Source organism: Panthera onca, chromosome B1 (genome assembly GCF_046562875.1).
Source record: "Panthera onca isolate mPanOnc1 chromosome B1, mPanOnc1 haplotype 2, whole genome shotgun sequence".
Taxonomy (NCBI): Eukaryota; Metazoa; Chordata; class Mammalia; order Carnivora; family Felidae; genus Panthera; species Panthera onca.
Window position 1 is genome coordinate 151,618,453 of NC_138342.1, and position 6,000 is coordinate 151,624,452.

The following is a 6,000-nucleotide window of genomic DNA, read 5'->3' on the forward strand; positions in this document are numbered from 1 at the left end:
TAACATAAAGAGCCCCAAATTATAAATGCTAGAAAAGTGACTATAAATATAAGTGAATTGATATATGATTTTAAAAGAATTATTACAAATATCTGCATGACATTAAAAAATAATTTACTACATATAATTAATATGGATCGTATAGTCAAAATCTTTCTATGCATAAAAGCAATGATTCATTCCTTGACTACTTAAAGAGTTTAAATACAGATCAACTTAAAAAGGCCAAAATTAAACAGAAATTTGAAAGATAAAGAAAAATTATGTTTAATTCATAAAAAAACCTCATAAAAATTGATAAAAGCACAAAGGTCCAAAGGAGTAACTACTTTCCTTTCATATTTGATTGTTTTTACCTTGTTTTAGACTTATAAACATACTATTTCTTCTACTGGCTCCTCCTTAAGAACATATTTCAAATCAAAACAATTTAAATACTCTCTTTAAAATACAAGAGCCTCAATACTATTGTTATATCAGTATAATATACACGAATGCTGCTCACAGTGAAAAGAATCTAAAAGAAACCATTTTGCCATAAAATTTATTTTGAAACCCCTACTGAAACAAGAAAATACACTTTTAAAGTAACTATAATGGCAAAGTATAGATATGCCTGACCAGTCTGTGTTTTTGTCATTTATTAGATTTGTTAAATACTTTCAGTCTCTTCCATGTAGCAGAGAATATATTGAATTATCTGAAGTCAGATTTGTAAAAAGAATGTGGGAGGATTTTTTTTCCCCTCTAAATCTTTAGCCATCTCTGGACAAACGAGAGCAGAGAATAGTGTGTTTAATAGACTAACAGAATATGAGATAAATACAATGCCTAGTTTGAACAAAGTCAGAAATTATTTTTGTTTCACTGTCCCTACTAACTCTACAAAGATAAGGCCATCATTTCATTAAAAGCAGCATATAATAAACATTTACAAAGCTATAATGGTAACATTTTAATAGAACAGTGTTGAACATTAGCATTCCATAAAGGGAAATTTGAAAGAATTAGAAAAAGAGACATAATTGATTTAGAAAAAGCAATTTTATGAAAGCATTTTACAGAAGAAATTTCTAATGGCAGGGTTCTAATATATTAAAATTATAACTGTGAAACTTTTGAATTCTTATATGAGGTTACATCAATTTCAGGGTGTCATAATGAATGTTGAAGAAATGAAAACCAAGTTTAATTAATAACTACAATATGCTCCCTTCATTTTATGTGAAACTAATAACCAAAATATTTTATATCTTTTTTTTCAAAATTCTCCTGTGCTCTTAGAATTTAAAGTGCATATTATAGATAATAGAATTATATTTTATCTTATGCATGTAATGAGAGTTCTTAGTTGGCAAAACAAGTGAGTCCCCTCTATTAATTTTTAAGTGAATGGGGTTGATTAAGGAATTTTAGATACTTCTAAGAATCTTTATAAAGACTGGAGAAATAAACCTAAAGTTATGTTTCCAGGAATGGCTCCTAAAACCAGAGCTGGAAATATAATTGTCGGGTTCCAATGTAAAATGAATATGTGGGGCCTCTTGTTTGAAAGGTATAGAAAAAAGTACCACCAAAGATACTGAAATATAAAGCCTTTTCCATTCTTCTCTTGTCTTTCTCAACTTCTTATGTTGTTTTTTATTTAATATGTAATGTTACTCTAAATAAGAATTAAAATGCAAAATTTAGCACGAATATTTAATAGACTTTTTAGACAGGTTTTAATTCACAACAAAATTGAGGAAAAGATACAGAGATTTCCCATATATCCCCTGCCCCCTACACACGCATAGTCTCTGTAACTGATATTCCTCACAAGAGTGGTACATTAGTTACACCTGATGAACTTACACTGACCCATTATCATCCCGAATCCAGAATTTACATTAGGTTTATTCTTGGTGTTGTACATTTTTCAAGGTTTGGACAAATGTATAACGACACACAGCCACCATTATAGTATCATACAAAAGAGTGTCACTTCCCCAAAAATCCTATTTAGCCCTCCCTTCCCCAAACTCTGAAAAATCACTGTATTTTTTATAGTGTCCATAGTTTTGTGTTTTCCTGAATGTCTTATAGTGTAATTATACATATGTAACCTTTTAAGATTGACTTCTTTGGCTTAGCAATTTGCATTTAAGTTTCCTCCATGTCTTTTCATGATTTGATAGCTTATTTCTTTTTAGTGCTGAATAATAGTCCATTGTCTGGATGTATCACAATTTATTTATTCATTCAACTACTGAAGTACATCTTGGTTACTTCTAAGTTTGAGCTATTGTGAGTCAAGCTGCCATAAACATCTGGGTAAAGGTTTTTATGTAAATATAAGCTTTCAACTCCTTTGGGTAGATACCAAAAGGTATGATTGCTGGATCATGTGGTAAGAGTATGTTTAGTTTTACAAGAAACCACAAACTGCCTTTCAAAGCGGCTATACCATTTTGCATTTCCATCGGTAATGAATGGAAGTTTTTGTTGTTCCACATCTTCACCAGCATTTGGTGTTGTTTGTGTTCCAGAATTTGGCAATTCTAATAGGTTTGTAGTGGTATGTCATTGTTTTCATTTCTATTTCCCTAATGACTTATGATGTGGAGCATCTTTTTATACTCTTATTGGCCATCTGTCTGTCTTTGGTGAGGCGTCTGTTAACGTTTTTAGCCCATTTTTCAAATGGCTTGTTTCTTTGTAATTATTAGTATTGAGTCTTTATATATTTTGGATAATAGCCTTTTAACAAATAAGTCTTGCAAATATTTTGTTATAGTCTGTGGGCTTGTCTTTTTATTCTCTTAACATGGTCTTGCACAGAACAGAAATCTTTAATTTAAAAAATCCACCATATTTATTTTTGCTTTCATAGATAGTGACTTTGGTATCCAAAAGGTCATCCCCAAACATAAATTCATCTAGATTATCCCCTATGTTAGCCTCTAGCAGTTGGTTTGTTGTGTTTGTTTGTTTGTTTTACACTTCCATTTTCTATTTATGTTTATGATTTTGGATTAATTTGGTGGAAGGGTGTAATGCCTGTGTCTAGATTCTTTTTTTTTTTTTTTTTTTTTTTTTTTTGCATTTGGATATCCGGCTGTTCCAGCACTGTTATTGAAAAAATATCATCTCTCTAACTTATTTATTTGCCCCATTTGTCAAAGATCAGTTAAGTATATTCATGTGGATCCATTATTGGGCTCTCTCTTCTGTTTTATTGACCTTATTTGTCTAATACCACACTGTCTTGATTCACGTAGCTTTATGGTAAATCTTAAAGTTGAGCAGTGTTAGTCCTCCAACTTTATCATTCTGCTTCAATATTGTGTCAGCTATTCTGAGTCTTTTGCCTCTCCACATAAACTTTTGGGTAAGTGTGTCAAAATTCACAAAATAACCTGGTGGGATTTTCTTTGGAATCATATTAAATCTAGAAATCAATTTGAGAAGAGCTGATATCTTTACAATATTGAGTCTTCATATCCATTAACATGGAATATTTCTTCATTTATTTATTTCTTCTTTAATGTTGTTCAACAGAGTTTTGTAGTTTTTTCAAAAAAATATTGCACCTACTTAATTAAATCTATATGTAAGTATTTCATTTTGGAGGGTGGTCCTATAAATGGTATTATGTTTTAACTGTCAAGTTCCACTTGTTCATTACTGGTATTTAAGAAACCAGTTGACTTTTGTATATTGACCTATATCCTGCAATTTGTTGTTGTTGACTTTTCCGGATTTTCTACATAGAAATTTCTGTGCATGTTTTCTGCCCATCTTTTAATTGGCTTATTTTTTTTTTTTCAGGTGTTGAGTTGTATAAGTTCTTCATATATTTTGGATGCTAACCCATTGTCATTTGCAAATGTCTTCTCTCATTCAACAACTTGTCTTTTAGTTTTGTTCACTATTTGTAGATGACATGATACTATACATAGAAAACCCTAAACATGCTACCAAAAAACTACTAGAATTGATAAATGAATTCAGTAAAGTTGCAGGATACAAAATCAATGTGCAAAAATCTGTTGCATTTCTATACACTAATAATGAAGCAGCAGAAAGAGAAATTAAGAAAATAATCCCATTTACAATTGCACTAAAAATAATAAAATACCTAGGAATGAACTTAACCAAAGATATGAAAGACCTGCACTCTGAAAACTATAAAACATTAATGAAATTGATGATGACACAAAGAAATTAAAAAATATTTCATGCTCGTGGATTGGAAAAACAAATATTGTTAAATGCCTATACTACCCAAAGCGATCCACAGATTTAATGTTTTGCATGTATTCTCCATCAAGTTGAGGAATTTCGCTTTTATTCAGAGTTTACTGAGAGTTTTAATCATGAGTGAATGTTGGATTTATCAAATGCTTTTTCTGTATTTATTAATATATTCATGTGATTTTTCTTCCTTAGCCTGTTGATAAATCACATTTGGTCGTGCTGTGCAATTCTTTGTAAACATTATTACAGTCAATTTGCTAATAGTTTGTTGAGAATTTTTCCATCTGTGTTCATTGGAAATATTAGTCGGTAATCTTCTCTTGTAATGTATTCTTCCGGTTTGGGCATTAGGGTAATACTTGCCTCATGAAATAAATTAGGAAACATTCCCCTATTTTTATTTTCTAAGGTGGATTATAGAGAATTTGGTATAATTTCTTCCTTAAATATTTGATAGAATTCATCAATGAATTCATCAGTGAATTCGGTTTTGATTTCTTTTTGTTTACTGATCCAATCTCTTAATAGGTATAGGGCTATTCATATTATCTATTTCTTGTTGTGTGAGTTTTAACAAATTGTATCTTTCAAGAAATTAGTCCATGTTACTAGGTTGTCTAATTTTTGTGTATAGTGTTGTTCATAATAGTCTTTTATTATCCTTTTAATCTCCATTTGATCTTTATTGATATACCCTATTTATTTCTGATAATAATAATTTATGTACTCTTTTTTTTTTAGTTAACCTGGCTAGAGGCTCATCAATTTTATTGATCTTTCTAAAGAATCAGTTTTTAGTTTCATTTGTTTTCCCTTTTAATTTCCTGTTTTCAATTTCATTGATTTCTGCTCTAATTTTTATAATTTCTTTCTTGTTCTTTTTCTAGTGTCCTAAGATAGAGTCTTAGGTTATTGATTTTAGATATTTATTTGGATCTAATATATACATTCAGTGCTATAAAATTCCCTTTAATCATTGCTTTTTCTGCATCCCACAAAATTTGATAAGTATTTTTTTCATTTTTATTTACTTGAGGAAATTATTACTTTTTCCTTGAGATTTCTTCTTTGACCCATGTGTTTTTTGAGTGTTATTTAATGTTTATGTATGTATGTGGGGATTTTCCAGTTATTTTTCTGTTATTGATTTCTAGTTTAATTCTTTTATGACCTGAGAGGAGAAATTGTATGATTTCTATTTTAAATTTGTTAGGCATGTTTTATGGCCCAGAATCTGGTATATCTCAGTGAATGTTCCTCATGAGCTTGAGAAGCATGTGTATTCTAATGCTATACAAAATAGTCTATATATGTCCATTATATCCAGTTGATTCGTGACATTTTTGAGTTGAGTTATGTCCTTACTGATTTTCTGTCTACTGGGTCTGCCCATTCCTGAAAGAGTGTTGATGTAACCCACTGTAACAGTGGATTCACCTATTTCTTCTTGCAATGCAATGATGTTTTCCTCACATATATTGCTGCCCTGTTGTTAGGCACATACACATTAAGGATTGTGTCTGTTTGGAGAATTGACTCTTTCATCATTATGTCATGTCCCTCTGGAGTTTTAATATTTATCTTTATAGTATGCAATGCCAGTGTTAAATGCAAATATAAAAGCACTTCCTCTGCAGAATTACTGAAATTGTACAATCTGTATTTCATAGCCCCTGCATGTAGATATATTTTTTCTTACCAGAACAGTGGAAACCCTGGACAAAACAAACTCAATCTGTTCTTACTTCACTTTTTGACAAA